The 18,860-nt window shown below is 49.9% G+C and overlaps 1 pseudogene; it reads right to left on the reverse strand.

Annotated features, from left to right (window-relative positions):
- Positions 1 to 18,860, reverse strand: part of LOC107968579 (heterogeneous nuclear ribonucleoprotein L-like) — a 97,317-nt pseudogene that overhangs the window by 29,569 nt on the left and 48,888 nt on the right.

Consider the following 18,860-nt stretch of genomic DNA (forward strand, 5'->3'; position numbering starts at 1 on the left):
GGAGAACCCTCCACAAATTGTCTGGCCCAGTATATACACATCGCTGAGGCTGAGAAACCCTGGTTTAAATAAATGTCCAATTTGGAGAGTGAGTCTTTGACTGCCATTTTTCTTCTTCTATGTGTTGGTCTCCAGATTTCCCACTTTTTCAGTTAGTTGTAGTAACTGTAGATTCTTAAAAAAAAAAAAAAAGGATTGCTTCATCTGTACTTCTAGGCTGCTATAAAGATGTATAAAGTTTTCACTTTTTGCATCATATTCACATTAGAAACAGCTGAGTTTTGGAGGGAACACATTCAAACGGTAGCAAATTTAGTAGAGCAAATTCCAAAGACATTGAGCCTAGGCCAGTTGTCAGTCCTGGGTATAATTTTAGATGTTTTCAGGCTCTGAAGCTTTGCATTTAAATGCAAATTTCAGAACAAAGATCTGTGTCTCTGCATTGACCAAATAGAAGGTATATGAATGTTATGGTCTTGATTGTTTTACAAGATTTTTTCTGCAGGTACTTTTGCAAGCGTGTAGGGAGAGATGAGAAGTTCCAAGGAAAAGGGTGTGAGGTCTTTGGGGCCAGCTTTGAGCTGGCAAGGCTAAATTATAGGAAGAAGGCAGAGAGATGGGCAGAGACCAGATGTGGGAGGACTTCCTGTGTCATGCCACGGAGTCTGGACTCCACCCTGTAGGTGACGGGAGCCAAGACAGGGCTTGGCGCAAACACACGGCACATTTGTGGTTAAGAAACGTCTTCCTTGCTTCCTTGTGGCCTTGAGGGATGAATTAAGAGGCTGGAAAACTGGGAGCAGGATGGCCTGTGCCCATGGTTCAGGTGAGAGCCGGGTGGGTGGCAGGGGCTACGGAGAAGGTGGCTGAGTTTAGCTCCAGTCCCCAAAAGGTGCTGTGGGGAGGAAGAATTTCCAGCTGCCAGATCAGCCTCTTAGATCAATTTCTTTTTTTTTTTTTTTTTGAGACGGAGTCTCACTCTTGTCGCCCAGGCTGGAGTGCAATGGTGTGATCTTGGCTCACTGCAACCTCCGCCTCCCAGGTTCAAGCAATTCTGTTGCCTCAGCCTCCCTAGTAGCGGGGATTACAGGCGTCCATCACCACGCCTGGCTAATTTTTGTATTTTTGTAGAGACAGGGTTTCCCTATGTTGGCCAGGCTGGTCTCGAACTCCTGACCTCAGGTGATCCACCCGCCTCGGCCTCCCAAAGTGCTGGGAATACAGGCTTGAGCCACCGCGCCCGGCCCTTGGATTAATTTCTTCATGCTTAAAATGAAGGAAACATGAATCATTGATAAGGTGTCCCCTCTTTAACAAAGCAAGAGTTGGTTTATCAGGGCCTCTCTTCGCAGGCAGTGGGGCCTCATCCACAACCCTGGAAAAGAACTGGAAAGCGTTGCTCAGCCAGGTACGGAGGGCAGGGCCACGTGGGACTCCCGTCTCCAGGCCCCCTCTCCCCAGCTCCCGTTTCTTTCTTTCTTTCTTTTTTTTTTTTCTGAGACGGAGTTTCTCTCTTGTTGCCCAGGCTGGAGTGCATGTTGCTGTGCACTTTGAGGGCAGGAACTGGCTCCTGCTCCAGTTTGCATCCTCTGCGCCCAGCACCAGGCCCGTCTGCTCAATGCAGGATAAGCAGGTAGCTTTGGGCTGTCCACCCAACCCTTGCAAAGGGTGGAGCTACAGAGAGCATGAGTGGCCAAGATGAAGCCCTCATTGGATTCTTTGACTCTACTATGTGAGATATTCTCGATGTCTGAGGGATGAACGGCAAACAAAGTGTGGCCTACCCATACAATGGGGACAGTAGTTAGTCCTAAGAAGGAAGGAAGTTCTGACGCACGCTACAACACAGGTGGGCCTTGAGAACGTCACGCTAAGTGAAAGAAGCCAGTTGGAAAAAGACAAATGATTGTATGATTTCACTCACATGTGGCACCTGGAGTCATCAAATTCAGAGACAGAAAGTAGAATGGTGGCTGCCAGGGGCTGGGGGAGGCGGAAAGGGGAGTTAGTGGACACAGAGTTTCAGATTGCAAGATGAAGAAAGTTCTGGAGGTGGATGGTGGTGATGGTTGCACAACACTGTGAGTGTATTTAATGCCACAGAATCATACACTTAGAAGTATTTCAGATGGTAAATTTCATCTTTTGTGTATTTACCACAATTTTTAAAAACTAAGAAAATTAAGATATCCTTGATGTCAGATGCCAGGAGAGCGGTGTCAGGCATCTCACCAGCCGATTCTCCCAGAATTTTTCCTCCATCGGGTAACCACGAGCCTGGGGTATCCCAAAGAGAAGCCTCAGTGTAAAATCAACAATCTCAGTGGAGTGGCTTCATCAGGGAGTGACAGGGGCGTGATTTACTACTGGAGGACAAGGCAGCAGGCAGGGAAGATGGCCCAAGCCTGCTTTGAACTGTAAGGAGCACGCAGAACCTCTTATCCAGACCCGAAGGGCTGCCCTGTTGACAGCACAAACAGCTCAGGGCCAGTGGCGCAGGAAAACCACAGGGTCCAGCCAGGTCACGGGCACAGGCCTGCACTCACGGGTCATTGCAGTGAGGATGGAGGTGTCACTGCAAATGCGTAAGAGGATATTTTCAGCAATAGTAAAAATTTTAACAGATTTTAGAAATGAAAGGGTTCCCCCTGCATATGTCAAGAACCTGAGTTTCTTTCTGAAACTTGGGTGGGACCCTTTAGAGTTGCTTCAAATAGAAAACACACCATCGGTGGCCACTCCCCTGAGGAAAGGCAGACTTCAGGGCTGAAAGCGTCACCCGAGTGCTCCCGGTTTTCAGCATCACACGGAGTGGCTCAGGTGCCCATTCATTTTATGAGTCAGCCTTGGGAGAGTACCCACAGATTCGGAGTCACATCTCTGATGGGACACAAGCTCTACCCTTTCCAAGCATTGATGATCCTGAGGTTGATCAATCCTGAGCATTGATGTCTGTGAAAACAAATCACTTAGGTGCAGAGACACTGCAATGACCATCCCGCCGGGGGCTCCCGCCTGATTCCTTCCACATCCTGGTCAACATCCCTGGCCAACAGGGCAGCCCACGGACAGCTGCTCTGCCTGGCTCCTGCTGAAAAGCCAACAGCACAACAACTCTGCCCTCCATACAAAACCACATGGGCCCTCGAGATCACACTGGGGCGCCCCATTTGCCCCCACTTCCTTGGGCTGTGGCTGGCCTGTCTGACATTTGCTCTGGGAGATGAGCCAGTGTCTACCCAGGCCACCACGGGGGCAGAGACGTGAAACAGGCTTCAGCTACTAATTTTCCATTAAACGAGAAGAAAATCGGCTATTGTGAGAAGAGTCACATGAAGGTACCTAAAAGTTGTCACAGTCCACTCACTCCAAATAAAACCCATCCCATTAGGAACATTGTCATTGCAGCCCATCTCCAGCACTCTGCTCTGTATAAAAGACTGACTGTGGCAAGATAAGGGTTTAAAATTGAAAATCAAAGAGCCATTCCTCAGTGATACCCAGGAAATGAGGCACACAGGCAGATATTAAACCCGCCCACACCAAGAATCCTAAAAGTTACCGTACAGATTACTCGTTTTCAAGCAACACACAATGATACAAGTAAGTCCTCAAGAAGGCTGCATGGGTGGAGGCACTGGACTTCTAATCATGCCATCTCTCAGCTCAGGGGTCCACGACAAAGCTAACCCCACTGAGATGAAAAGCCACTTACCCCTTTTTCATCACTTGCAATACAAATTTCAGAACCCATCCCAAACTGGAAGGAAGGATACGACCGAAACTGAACTCATGCCCAGCTAACCTGGGAAGTACACCCTCCTCAGATAATGGAGACCCACCAATTCCCGGGTGTCAGACGTCACACAACCTCTTCTCCCACCAGGGCTGGGGACCCTCAGGAAAGTCAGGTGTCCCTGAGAAACACCCGGCAACATGCAGAACCACAGGGACAGGAGGCAAGGTTCCAGACAAATATACCCAGTAGACAGTTAAAGATTTCAGAGCAGGAGAGAGCTTAGGACACCCCGATTCTCAGACTGCAGACAGCAGGTGGACACCACTGAGCTGGCGACAGCCCCAAAAGAGGTCAGCTTGACTGCGACGAGGGGACGTCTTGATTATCTGTCCAGTGCTCTGTGACATCACCCCACCCCGCCTCCTGTAGCAGTGTTCTATCTACATGAAATTAACCTCACGTATAAAACATATTCCTGGTTCATTTGCAAACAGGCAGCTCTGGGCAGCACATTCAGAAGTTGCCAACTTTGGGAGGCAGAGGAGTTCGAGATCAGCCTGGGCAACATGGTGAAACCCCATCTCTAGGAAAAATTCATAAGTCAGCTGGATATGGAGGCACGTGCCTGTGATCCCAGCTACTCTGGAGGCTGAGGTGAGAGGATCACTTGAGCTCAAGTGGTCAAGGCTGCAGTGAGCCAAGATCACACCACTGCACTCCAGTCTGAGCAACATAGTGAGATCCTGTCTCAAAAAGAAAAGAGGTTGCCAGATTAATCCAGTACACACTTCTTTAATCCCGTACTAAATTTTCTCTTTATAGCCAATTCCCAAAGTCAAGTATATTGACTCATAAAAATACCTTCTGGGAAGCATGTGACTGATTTCCAGCTGAGAGGCCCTGCCACTGGATGGTTAAGTTCATAAGCCCCGGAGTCAGAAGGGGGTTGGAATCTCCCCTCTGCCATTCCTGCTACTTGGCCTTGCGTACGCTCGCGCTCGTGCGCTTGTGCGCTCTCTCTCTCACTCTCGCGCTCTCTCTCTCTCTCATGCTGATTCTGCAGGCATTCTACAGGCCTCCCATGTCCCAGGAGCCAGCTCTGTCCACAGTGCTCTTCCTGCTCCTGCTCCTGGCCAACCCTCCAACCAAGGTGTCTAGGAGCCACAGGGAAGAGCGGGTTCTCTTGCTAGTTGCTCTTCCACTAGGCTGTGACATGCTGGCCGAGCTCTGCCTCCACCGGCTCTGAAGACAGCACAGACAACAGTTCCACCTCTTCCACTTCCACTGAGCAGAGGAACTGCATCTGAATGAAGCCAGAAATGGGGCATTTGGGGACCACAACAGAGAATGGATGCCTAGCAGATGGGAGGACGACAAACTAACTAACACCCAGGCCTTGGACCCACGCCTCCCGGTAGGCTCCCTCTCCTCTCCCTCTCCCCTCCATCACACTTCGGACCTTCCTGGGCCTGGATCACCTTCCTGGAAAGCTGACCACCCCCATGCCTGTGGGCGCCACTCCCCTGCCCTACCACCACAGGGCAACATGGGGCCACATCACGCCACCCTGCAGCTCCTGTTGGAAGAGGCTGAATTCCTGGCAACACCCACCCATCAGTCCCAAGTCCCCGAGCACCAGTACCTTCATGCAAAAGGCACTAGGTTGGCTGGTTTATCTCATAAGATGAGAAAATGATGCCCATCACCATAAACACATTGTTAGCTGGTATTGATAGCTGTTAACACCCTGAACAAAGACTAAATGAAACTGATGGAAACTAGTGTAAAAAGTCTATGATGTGCAAAATAACAGACTCTAACCTAGCAGTAGGCACTCCCTACTACTTGTCACAAGGAAGCACGAGGAACTCACAGCAACTGGCAGCTCCTGCAGGGCGGACACTCCAAGGTCAAGGCTAGAACATAAATGACAAGGAACAACTGAGGATGACCCTGAGCTTCACAGATTCCAGGGACTCCCCTGGGGCCATGGGTCCCAGTGGAAATTTGGTGGCATGGGCAGCATCTCCTGGCACAGTCAGGGTGGGGGCTCCCCTCAACCAGTTTGGTCCACCTCCATGGACCCTTTGGCCACTGAGTCACACATGCTGGCCCCACCACCTGCTTTGAGAACCAGGGCTGTACCCTACCCTCTTCTCCCTACCCCCTCATCTGCCTGTGCACCCAGGGGGCCACGACCACTGCCTGGGGGTCCTCATGTTTGGAGGAAGCAGCAGAGGCTACCAGTGGCTGCCAGCTTGCTGGCATGGGTCCCAGACATTGCCACCACCACAGCCACTGATAGCACCTGAGGAGACCCTCTGAGCCCCCTGCCTTAGGCCAAGCAGCAGAGAAAGCCACATCCTCTAAGGCCCCCATGGGTGAGCACCCATGTGACAGCCCCCGCCAGACCACTGCCCTTGCCTGGAGAAACCACTCCCTAAGACCCCTCTCCTCCAGCTTGCCCAGCCACACAGGGAAAAAAACTCACTTAAACTGTCCACCGGCCTGCTTCCACTCTGTGACACAGCGGCTGCCCTGGGGACTGCTGAGCTACAGGGACCCCCAGTCAAAGAGCCAACCCACTGACCATGAAGCAGAAAGGCCCTCCTGAGGAGGGCCCCAGGGATCGCAGAGTGGACTAGTATCAAACACCCCTCCGCAATGGACCCCATAACAAAAGGCATAAATAACAAAAAAGAAAGGTCGACAAGGCAAATGATTCTCCAATAAAAAAATACAAGAGGAAGAATGACAAACCATTTACATCAACAGAGAGACTGAAGCAAGGTGGGCAGGCAGTCCACAAATTTAAAAGGCAACAACTTTTCTACAGACCAGCCATGATCAGCTAGAAAACAAGGCAAGAGGAGGGGATGATCCCAGTGACAACAGCAGCACAAGTGAGAGACGCACAAACATGCATGAATAAAGCAATGAAGCTCCAGTGATGGAGGCAAAGGACTTTTTACATAAATCAAAATCTGGATGAGAAGAAAATACAAAAGCTCTCTCCTCTCCCCACCCCCAATCCCCACCATAAGACCCACAGAGCAACCTTAATCAAAATCCCAATCAGAATATGGGATGAATTTAGTTTATTCTAAAGTTTATCTAGCGGCCGGGTAGGGTGGCTCATGCCTGTAATCCCAGAACTTTGGGAGGCCAAGGCAAGAGGATCACTTAAGCTCAGCAGTTCAAGACCAGCCTGGGAAACTTGGAAAAACCCCACCTCTACAAAAAACACAAAAATTAGCCAGGCGTGGTGGACCCCACTACTTGGGAGGCTGAGGTGAGAGGATCACTTGAGACCAGGAAGTCAAGGCTGCAATGAGCCGTGTTTGCACCACTGCAATCCACCCTGGGTGACAAAGTAAGACAGTCTCAAAAAATAAATTAAATAAAATAAAGCTTATCTATTCAAAGGAATATAGGAGAAAGGCTGGCGGAAAATGAAAAAAGAAGAGGAATGAAGAGGTAATGGCCCTTTAAGGTAACTAAGTCTTACCAAAAGCCACCGTAACTTACACGGTAGATAGCGGCACAAGAATAAAGCAGTAAATTAGAATGGAGAATCCAGAAACACAGGAGAAACACTCAGAACACAGCAGCTACCTAACCCATGGCAAACCTGCCAAAACGGAGAGGTCAAAGTGGCTGACTAGGAAATTAGGTTGGAATCCTATTAAAAAAAAAAAAAACTACATCCCCAAATCACACTGTATCTAAAATACATTTTAGATCAAAGAAGAGATGTAAATGTAAAAAAATCGAGACTATCAAGTATTAGCAGAATATGCAGGAGGGTGGTTATACACATTAGGGTACATAAACCCATTCTCTAAGTAAGATACAAAATTCAGGAGTAATTAAAGCAAGCTTGATAGTTTTAACAATGTAAAATTTCCAAATTTTTACATTGCCAGAGATGTCTTTAAACAAATTCAAAGGACAAGTGGCATCTGAGAGAAAATATCCGCAATATATATAGAAAATGAGGAATAACCCTGTGTACCAAGAACACCTATAAATCAACAAGGAAAAGCTTCACAAATCAAGAGAAAAACAGGCAAGGATGAAAAAGAGAATTAGAAAGAGAAATTCAAATTAGTAGTAAGCACAGGAGGAGCAGTTTGTTATCATTCACAATTTTTACAAACACAAAATGAAATAAGCTATCACTTTACACCCACATGACTGAATGAAACACAAAGACTGATCATGTCCAGAGAGTGTCGATGTCCAGAGAGTGTCAGTGGGGACACCGCTGCCCCACACACTAGCATCATTTAGAATGGTCACCACCTGTCAAGAGAGCAATTTGGCAATATCTGTTGACACTCTGAGTGCCCAAACCATTCAGCCCCGCAAGTCCACTTCTAGGAATCTATGCTACGAAAACAACACCACGCAGATGCAAGGGTTTAATGTACGAGACTCCACCTGTCAGCATTCTCCGTGAGTGTGAAAAACGGAACAACCCAAAGTTCAATAAGTAAACAGTCACATATTATGCAAGCGTCAGAATAACGCTGCTTGCGCAAAGGACAAGGGACCATCTCTAAGACACACAGCTGGTGAGCGGATCGAACTGCAAATCTTATTTACAATAGGATCTCACTTTGTTGAAAAATACTTTTAAAATATGTGTGTATTTAAAAGACAAGTAAAATATGTCCACAGACAGAAAAGAAAATGGGAGGAATCGCCACCAAACTGTGAACAATGATTGTCTTTGTGGGCACTGAATGGGGCAGTGGTGAAGTTAGGGGGAAGCTTTCATTTTCTATTCTACATGATGCATTTCTGTAAAGTTCTAATCTTTATAATTAGTACATCTGAATTTCATAATCAGAAACAGATATTTAAAGGATCTCAAGATCTATGTTATAGATCTATCATATGTTAGGCGCCAGCCCCGTTGATGGAGCCAGGGTCCTTCTCAACTCCAAATTCCACTGCCAGAAAAATGGCACCTTTCTTCTCCAGAGATTCAAGATAATTGCGAGAAGGTAAAATTTTTTTAAAACAGAGACATCAAGCCAGGTACAGTGGCATGTACCTGTAGTCCCAGCTACTCAGGAGACCGAGGCAGGAGGATTGCCTGAGCCCAGGAGTTCAAGTCCAGCCTAGAGACAACATAGCAACACCTCCATCTCAAAATGCAAAACAAAAACTACAGATGGCAGATCTATTTAATGATTAGCTCTGGTGGGGAGCACTGCCCCTCAGACCTTGACCTACCCAAGCAGCCTCTAGTTGTTAAAGACTTCTCGGTATTGGAGAATAAAACAAAATAGACAAGCACTTTAAAATTCACCAGAAGTTAAGCCGGGCACGGTGGCTCACGCCTGTAATTGCAGCACTTTGGGAGGCTGAAGCAGGCAGATCATGAGATCAGGAGATCAAGACCATCCTGGCTAACACGGTGAAACCCCGTCTGTACTAAAAATACAAAAGTTAGCTGGGAGTGGTGGCGGGCGCCTGTAGTCCCAGCTACTCAGGAAGCTGAGGAAGGAGAATGGCGTGAACCCGGGAGGTGGAGCTTACAGTAAGCCGAGATTGTGCCACTGCACTCCAGCCTGGGTGACAGAGTGAGACTCCGTCTCAAAAAAAAAAAAAAAAAAAAAAAAAAATTCACCACAAGTTCCCAAGGAATTTGCTTCCACACATAGAAAATAATCGAGTCCGTTTTTTCTGAAAACTTGCTTTAAAGTCCAATTGTGGGGATTTGATGTAGATGGTTCCATTTTAACTTCTCCAGCCAGAGGAAATCTAAAAATTCTTCCTTCCAGCTCAACAGAGCAAATCCACCTACTGCTCTGCAAAAGGAGGACAAAGATCCTCCTGGGGCCACAGAATTCAGCAGCTTTTCCTTGGATTCCTAGGACAACCAGCAGCTGCGGGACACTAGGCCAAGCTTCAAAAGGCAGCCTGCCAGCCATCGGACTCCCAGGCACCTGTGGAGTCCTAGGTGGTGGAGGAACTGGGGGAGGGCTTGGTTTCAACCTATTTGCCAAATCACCAGCAAAACAAGACATGTTCAAAAGGAACAACTGCACATAAATAAGCCAGGGCTCTACTCCCCAGCCCATCAGGTCACCGGCCCAGCCCCTCAGTGTGCTGGTGAGCAGGACAATCAGAAAAGGCCTCTCTTCCTGGAATAACTAACAGTCTCTCACCATCCCCACTCCCACTGCCCGGTGTGTCATGGGAAGTCTCTGAAATTCAAGTTTGGGAAATCAGTTGACATGAACTACAGCATAATATTAGATGTCTGATTAAAATCATCAAGATGATACAAAGGTCTAATCGCAGAGGTGCTCTCCACCCCCAACCCCCACATCAAATAGAGCTTTCTCTCCTTCAAATCAGACTTCTTTTTTTTTTTTTTTGAGAGAGAGAAGTTCTCGCTCTGTCACCCAGGGGAGGGCAGTGGCACCCTCACAACTCACTGCAGCCTCAACCTCCTGGGCTTAAGCGATCCTCCCACCTCAGCCTCCCAAGTAGCTAGGACCACACCCGTGAGCCACCACATCTGGCTAATTTTTCTATTTTTTTGTAGAGGTGAGGTCTCCCTGTGTTGCCCAGGCTGATCTCAAACTCCTGGGCTGAAGCGATCCTCCCTCCTCAGCCTCACAAAGTGCTGGGATTACAGCATGAACCACCGTGCCCAGCCTTCAAATCAGATTTCTAAGGAGCCTAACAAGCAGCAGGCCTTTCCAGTTACAGTGCATGGAAGTAACAAAGGCAGCCTCAGTCAGCATCCAGCGCAGTCCCAGCAGACAGGGATAATGAAGCGGACGTGGGCCTCACGGGAGGGAATACTGTCCCCTACCTCCACACCACGCTAGTGAGAAAAACAGACTGCCTGCAGCTCCAAAACATACAGCAACTTACCCATAAAACAGGGACCTCTGACGCTTCACATTATCAGGTAAGAAATGTTTCTTGCCCAGCAGCCCCCAGAGGATGAACAGCTCCCTCCACCTGAAAGGGGAAGAGGGCCCAAGCTGCAGGCGCCCTGGCCTATCGAGGCCGTGGACAGGAGGCACCCGAATGTCTCCTCAGACCCCACCCTGCTGCAGAGGCCTCTGCAGCCCATCACCCTGCAGCGCTGCTGTTCCCGCTGCTTCTTGGAGAATAGGGGCAATTTAATCTACAAATCCTGTAAATCCTTGTTAAAAAAAAAAAAAAAAAGGGTAAAATAAAACGTCTGCACTACCAAGGCTGGGACTTGGCATCAGCTGCCACCTCCTACAGAACCCAGTGGGGAGTGGGCTCCAGAGCCTCCCCGTGATGCTGGCAGTGCCTCGGCCAGACACCTGCCCCCGCCACCCTCCTGCGTCCTCACTGCACCCCTCCCCACCCCATGTCACATCTTCTGCTCATACCTCCCCACACCCTCCCCTCGCCTCTGGATGCACCCCTCAACACGCCCCTGACCGCGTCTTCCTCCCATGCTCTGAACTGTCCACTAGGGAAGCCAGCTGCAGAAATCACTCTCCTAGAATTCACTTGGTAAAATATGTGTTGTTATTGGCCCACCTACTTTGCTCCCAACCCACAGCAAGGGCTCTCCAGGGCTACCAAGCCCCTAAAGGTCAGGAACTGCCCCAACCCCCATCTCCAGCTCTGACCTACACAAACTACATAATCCTGCTGCCAAAAACTGGGCCCTCCCTATGCCCAGGGTGCCACACGCCAGGCTGGCCCTTCTGCCTAGAGGGCTCTTCTGGCCTGGGCTCTGAAGGGGCAAACCCACCCACTCTTCTAGGATGGGGTCCATGATCCACCCCAACCTACCGTGGGGCTCTCACATCTTCCAGACTGTGCCTCTCCAGGAGAGCCTTGGACCCAGAGCCAGAATGGGGCTCTGATGCCATTGCACATTCTCCAGCAACCCCTTCCATGCCCTTCCTCCTGATCCCACCCAGCTCTAAACTGGGAACAAGAAAGCTGGAATATAGTAGCTTCTCAGAAAATACCTACTGAGTACACGGCTGGATAGTTGGACAGTGCTCCAGGCAAAGGGACTCAGGGGTAAGAAAAGTGAAGGGTACCTGCTCCCGGTTGTACCACTGCAGAGTCCCTGAGTGTCGAAGGACTGAGAGGTGAATGACAGGCAAGGTGAGACTTACCATGTTAGTGTCCCGCACCCCTTTGTTTCCACTATTAGATTAAGCCACCCTATGTGACGGATAAAAGGAGCAACACATACAAGGAGTTAGGCCGGGGTTGCCAAAGTGAGGAGTGGGAATGCTGCCAGTCCAGGGGTCCCCCACGGCAGCTCCCCAAATGAAGTCAAGACAAGTTGGAGATGAGCCTGCCTCTAGGTGTATCAAATCAACTGAAGTAGCACCAGTCCTCAGTGCTGATTAAGCACAGGCACGCCTGTGATCAAGAAGAAAACCATTACTTACTAAAATACAGTTAATTTAGAAGCTGAAATCTGTGAAAGCTCAAGGGAAAGACACAATCAGGAGTTCTTGGTCTGGAGGGGCTTCTGCTCTCAAAGCTTCCAACCCAACACAGCACAAAGACGTCTTCCCCAACAACCGCACATCCAACCTGCAAAACGATGACACGCTCCTCTCCAGGTACCTGAACCTTAGGACTCAAAGGGTAGAGAAAGTTCACAGGCAGAATCTTCACAATACATGCACAAAAGAAAGGCACTTCTAGTAGGAGCTGTGGGTCAGGAAAACCTCGACTTCACCCAATGCCATTCCCGAGACAATCAGCCATCAATGTGACCCACTCAGTCCTGCCTCAGGGGCTCAGAATCTAGCAGTCAGGCCAGGTGGGAAGTGCAGGGACCTGTGGCCAAAATCGGCCCATTCATCACTCAGCTGACAGCTTTCACGCGTACTAGCCAGAATCAGTTAGAGGCTGGAGGTAGTGCCAGGTGTCTGAAACCCAGCAGGCAGGTTGGTAAAACACTCACACATCCTAATCCTGGTGACTGCACTGACTGAGTGCTTTACTGTAGCAGAACAGTTGCACACATCTCATCTCCTCCATCCATAGTAACTCAGTGGCTGGTGAGGAATGGGACACAGACCTCCACGTGCCCTTCTCGGGATGAGTCAAGACAAACTCTGAGCAGTGACGCTCTACAGCTGGCTCACACGTGGAGGCAGAGCCTGGCTTCCCAGAGCTTCCAGTTCCTAACACACGCCTGGCCCCACTGCACCACACCCGTGACAGCTGCCACCAGCTCCGGATAATTCAGACAGATGCTAGAGCACATGGCTCACTTATTACACCAAAAGACTGAGAAGCAAAAACTGTGTTTTAATTGCACAATGCACACACTTGCTTCCAGAGAGACCTGAGAAATCCATCATCCCTAAATGCATGCGGTTACTCAACTAGTGGCTTTACTATTTTTGAAACAATGGATTTTTCCAAGACAGTTGATAATCAAACCAACTGCGGGAAACCATAAACGATACTTGTTTATTAAATTAACAACACATACAACAGCTCAGAGGAATTCATATTTAGAGGTGCCTTGCTGGAGAATCAATTCCAGGAATGCCAAACCAACCAAATGAAAAAAAATTATATATATATATATCTCTCTCTCTCTCTCTCACACACACACACACACTCATGTGTCAACGACAGGCATATATATATATATATATCACACACACTGATGCGTCACTTAACGACAGGGATGTATTCTGAGAAATTTATCATTAGGCAATTTCATCATTGTGAGAACATCATAGAACATACGTTATACAAACCTACTACAACACACTAGGTTACAGGGTACAGCCTACTGCTCCTAGGCTGCAAACCTAGGCAGCATGTTACTGTGCTGAAGGTGTGTATCTAAACATAGTAAAGGCACAAAGTTAAAATATGCTATAAAAGATAAAACATGGTGCCCCTGTCTAGGGCACTTTCCATGAATGGACCTTCCATGAATGGAAGTTGCTCGGGTGAGTCAGTCCGTACACTAGTGCAGACTTTATGGACATTGTATACCTAGGCTACATTTTTAAAAATGTATTTTTAAAATATTTTATATATATTTTTTAAAATAAAGTAACTGCACTAGAACCTTACAACAATGTCACTAGGCAATAGGAATTTTTGAGCCCCATGATATTCTTATGGGACCTCTGTCATATATGCTATCATTAACCAAAACAATGTCATGTGACGCATGACAGTACATATATATCTCAACTGAAAATCCTAAATGTCAATAGTGTTCTCCGACTCATTATTTACTAATAAGAGTTTCCTCAGAACTGTCTTTGCCTGAGAGTTTCATGACCAAGCGTCTCTCTGCACAGTTGATTCTAGGGACAAGAAGTGCTAAGAATCCATGTTGGCTTCAAGTGCAAAATGGAAAACACCTTAGTGTCCCAGCAACCATGTCAGCCACCTTCCTGGAGGGCTAGCTCCCACGCCCTTTCCCCATCGCTGTATAGGGCCCACGTCATCTGTGGCATTTCCACGACTCTCTGATGCCAGCCATCAGTCTCTCGGCTTGTGTTGAAAATTAGCACCTTTACGTGCCCACCAGTGGTCACGAGTCCTAGTCATGCCCACCCTGTTAAAAACAAATCTGATACAAAATGGGCCCCAGCAGGAGACAGGGAGAAAACACGGACCTCACACTCTCTCCAGTTCAGACTCAAAGGCCAGCACTGCCCCATCACAGCCGAGTGCTCTTAGGCAACCCACAGCTCAGCTACCTGTCCCCAGCCTCCTCGTTGCAAAGTTAAGACAAGACCTGCCTTCTGGATTTGTCGGGAAATTATTTAAAATGACAAACAAAGAGGGATGGAACTCAACACACAGAATTGCCCGATGATGTGTGTTTCATTCCAGTGGTTTCGCCATCAAAACCATCTTTAAATGTTGGAGTGTTTCCGTTTCCAGACAACTAGAGATGAAAATATTTTCACAGTCACTCAACGCAGGTACCTCAACCACGTATTTTTTCTCTTAATTTTGATCCCTGAAACACAAACCAACAGATGCACCACCTTACATTAAAACAGCCCTTTAGAGTTTATGACGTGCCTCCTCTGCATTCTCTCACTAGGCCGTAGCTGTAACTCACAAACCTGACCCTTAAAACTCCCAGGACAATAAGAGAAGCTGCACCATGGAGTCCTTGCTGTCATAAAATATCTCGCATCAGTTCAATATCGCATCTCGTCTGTGCCTCAAAACAACCACAGGCAAGAGGCCTCATGAGCGCATTGCAGATGCTGAGAAAGACTCTCAAGCCAGAAGACTGGCCCTGGGCCCCAGGGTTTAGTGGCAGGGCCAGGCCAGAACTGAGCTCTTGTTATTCCAAATCCCATCCTCTTTTCCGACCTCCCAGTCCCTTTCTCATAAAACTAAAGCATCTCCTCCAACTAGGCCAGGACACAGGCAAGAGACAGTCAGGCAGGCGGAGGCTTCTGGAAGGGAAAGCAGAGTGGCTGAGAGCCCTGGGACAGAGTCTGACATTAGGTACAAGACAAGTTTGGAAAGATCCAGATGGAGCGGGAAGGGAATCTGGGCGTGGGGGTGCCTCCTTCCAAAGTGCATCCACATCCGAGGTGACTGCAGGGAGACGCAGCGCTGACTTTGGCAGCAGGGACCACCTGGGTGCAGAGAACCCAAACAACTGAAAATCCAAAAAGGAATCTCAGTGCACAGTAAGAAAGCTCATTCTTTGGGCTGGTTACCTTCCCAAACACGTTCTCCTCTGGCCTATGTGAAACCGACGTTGCACAGTACAACTCTGCAGCTCTTTCTTGACTGCCCACTGAGTAAGGGTCTGTGCTACATTCTAGGAGGATCCAAAGGTGAACACAGCTGGGTTCCAGCTCTGGGACTCGGGAAAAGGCGGCACAGGGAGCAGGACATGTGCTGCAAGGAGACTACTGCTCCCGTGTTTCATTCAGTCACTCATCCAACAACAGCACTAAGGCTCTGCTGTGTGCCAGGCACTTTTCTAGCTACTGGGGATCCAGAGGTGAACAAAGTCTTTTACAATTGAGTGGTAAGAGACTGACAATAAACAAACAAGTATATAAATAACACACTGAATGTTGAGTACTAAGGAGAAACACAAAGCAAGGTTAACAAGAGAAGGGGAAGTAACGCTAATTTATGTAGGGCTGTCAGGGAACCGGCAATAAGTGAGGGGCTGGCCAGGTGGGCATCTGGGGGTGGCTGATGCCAAGGGGGTGGGAACAGCAGGTGCAAAGGCCTGGAGGCAAGAGTGGCCTGGCAAATCCGAGGACCAAGGGATAAGACGAAAGAGCCTACATTCAGTTAGGATCTCCGGGATGGACATGGGCCAAGATGACAGGTGGGGATGGGGTGGGGACAACCCAGGGCAGATCTGGGCAATGAGCCTGTCTGCCTGGAGCCAGGAGAGCCTGGAGGGGCCATTCTTGGGAGCGAGCGGGGGAACTTGAGAAAAATCAGGCCGAGAAACATGGATGTGGAGGGAGCACTGGAAAGCCACTGAAGGCCTGGGCAATGGTGACACACCTGGCCTGGGCCAACTTGCAGACTCAGGGGTACCCCACAGCCCAACCTGGGAAACCTTACAGCCGGCACAGAAATCATAATGCACACAGCAATGGCACCCCACCAGTACGCAGGGTTCCACAGAGAGAGCCTGGCTGCATGATCTTGAGGTCACCTAACTCCTGGGCCTCCCTTGTGTGTCTGGACAGGGAGAGAGGGGAGGATTGGCTTCAGGAGAGGCGAGAAACGACAGTGCCCATGACAGCTGACTCAGCCTGTGCCAGCAGGCTGCTCTGAGACATGAGCTGGACCCAACCCAGGCGGTGGGCGGCAGGGGGGTGGGGAGGAACTCTGGGAAAGGAAGGAGCCAGAGAAGTCTCCCTGTGGGCGCTCGGGCCAACCACCACCCAAGGGAACAATGAGCACCCCCAGCCCCCGATGGGCACACAGGCTGCCTCCTGGTGAGCAACCGTCTCAAACCTGACCTACATCTGGGAGGCCTGCCTGGTCATCAGTGACTACCTTACACCCTACCTGTGCCTCCACGTCCCCAGTGCTTACGGCCACCTGGCAAGGGTGAGGAACTGAGACTGCGTTGAGGACACACAGCCTGTGAGTGGTAGAACCAGGGCCGCCGCCCAGGCCCAGAGCTCTCTCGTTTCTCTAAGGACCAGGCTGCAAGGCAGGGCATGTGATCTCTGCCGAAGACATTCAAGCCACCCAGTGATGTGTGCTGGGCCTCGATCCCCACCGACCGCCAGTCCTTTCCTCCCCTGGACAGTAAAGGTTTCTCCAAGACTTCAGACCATGGTGTCACCTGAGGCCCTCACCTGTTAAGTCACCGGGGCAGGTATGCATGGCAGAGGACACGGAGGAGTGCCGGAGAGGAGCTGAGGCCTGGAGGGGGCCTCTGCAGCCAGGCTCAATCCCCACTCTCCCCACTCCAACAGCCCTCACTGCAGCCACCGCGGCCCAATCCAAACAAAGCCCAGCCTGATGCCAATCTCACCATCAACTGTTTTTCCTCTGACTTCCTCAGTTTTGTCTGGGAAAAATCAAGGTGTCTTATCCCATCTCTAAGCTTCCAGGGGTGTGATCAGTGTCTTTTACAATTACCTTTTACTTTTATCCAGCATTTCTTAGCTCGGTTGGCAAACTGGATATTTATGCACCTCCATTTCACAATCCATCTCCACCGATTATTCCTGTAAAACATTTTGATTTTTTTTTTTTAAAGGTTAGAGCTACTTAAGAAGGTTATGTAAACAAGTTAACCAGCAGGCCACAACTTGGGTCTGGGGTGTCAGAGAAAACATACAAGGTGCAAGAGAATGAGGAGCTGATGGTCACCAGCTTTACCTCCTTCCAGCACCCACTCCTGCTCACACACACTCACACCCCGTGGGACTCAGCCTGCAGCTTCTCCCAGCCCAAGAGCCAGACAGTGGGGACGGGCACAGACCGCACTTCCTAACAAATGAGAGGGAAGACTTGGTGCCCCATTGCTACTGCCATCACCCAGTCCCAGCCCAGAGAGGGAGCCCACTCCAAGGGCCCCCCTGCCAGTACTGCTAGAGCCCACCGAGGGCTGCCAGCACACAGCTACGAGCTCCAGCTTTATCTACTCACGCCCTGGACACTGCCCGGAGCCCCAGCACGTTCCACGTGTCCTTGTCACCCCAGCCCTCCTGCCCCGCGGATCCTAAGCTTAGGAGACCCTCTCCAGCCCAGGCTGTGGGGGAAGGCAGCCCCCACGGTCACCCAGGAATCAGCGCAGAGTGCAGGGCATCCTGGACTCCCCGGACTGGGAAACCCAGTTCCTGTCCCCCTGCGTAGTGGCCACACCTCTGGGAGGGGAGAAACCTCTGCCTCACCTCACTGGAGGGACCCTAACCCAGAGGCCTGAGAAAAAGCCACCGGCAGGCTCCTGGCACCTGCCAACCTGCACCTTAGGAAAACTTGTCCCACTTCAACCTGCAAAGCTCTCAGGTCATTACTTCTAAAACCACTGTCCTTTCTGAAACAGGAAGGAAAATAGAAAAACAAACAAAAACAAAAAGGCACAGAAGGTTGAAGACGCCAGAGGCAGTTTAGCCCAAAAACAAAGTGCCAGACACAAGATGCCAAGTTTGGGGCGCTTCATCCACCTCATGCCTGTTTAGGAGCTGACTGCACTCAACCACAGATTTACGTCTGGTGCCTGCCAGGTCGTTATCTGAAGAGATCTGAAAAAATAAGCCTTCCTTCTGCCAGTAAATACTAAGTTAAGACTAGCAGGCCCCTCTAAGGCTCTGCTCTCCACTGGGGTACCGCAGGACAGGCCCCTCAGCGGGCGTTCCCCGCACCCTCCCTCCGCGTCAGCCCGGAGAAAAGGAAGTTCGCCCCTCGCCTGGGCTTACCAAGGCCCGCCGCCCGACCCATGGAGCCCTGCTTGGGGACCGGGGGCCTCGATGTTCTCCTTCACCATCTGCGGCCAGATCTCCCTCCAGCAGCCTTGCCAGGCAGTGCCTGGCGTGGAGAAGGGGCCCTGCAGAGGCGCAGGTCCGCGCCGTGCCCCCAACCCGGCGCCTGCAGCCCAGGGGCAACAAGGTGTGGGGTTTTTGAGTTTTTCCCTCTGGGC

The sequence above is a fragment of the Pan troglodytes genome, chromosome 16, assembly GCF_028858775.2.
Source record: "Pan troglodytes isolate AG18354 chromosome 16, NHGRI_mPanTro3-v2.0_pri, whole genome shotgun sequence".
NCBI classification, from domain to species: Eukaryota; Metazoa; Chordata; class Mammalia; order Primates; family Hominidae; genus Pan; species Pan troglodytes.